Source organism: Mizuhopecten yessoensis, unplaced genomic scaffold (genome assembly GCF_002113885.1).
Source record: "Mizuhopecten yessoensis strain PY_sf001 unplaced genomic scaffold, ASM211388v2 scaffold5099, whole genome shotgun sequence".
Classification (NCBI taxonomy): domain Eukaryota; kingdom Metazoa; phylum Mollusca; class Bivalvia; order Pectinida; family Pectinidae; genus Mizuhopecten; species Mizuhopecten yessoensis.
Genome location: NW_018405879.1, coordinates 227,900 through 228,117, shown reverse-complemented (window position 1 = coordinate 228,117; position 218 = coordinate 227,900).

Below are 218 nucleotides of genomic sequence, written 5' to 3'. Positions count from 1 at the left end.
TTGGTGGCTTTAAGGGACGTGTCCTTTCTATAATGGTGGCTTTAAAGGACGTGTCCTTTCTATAATGGTGGCTTTAATGGTGTCCTTTCCATAATGGTGGCTTTAAGGGACATGTCCTTTCTATAATGGTGGCTTTAAGGGACGTGTCCTTTTTATAATGGTGGCTTTAAGGGTGTCCTTTCTATAATGGTGACTTTAAGGGTGTCCTTTCTATATTA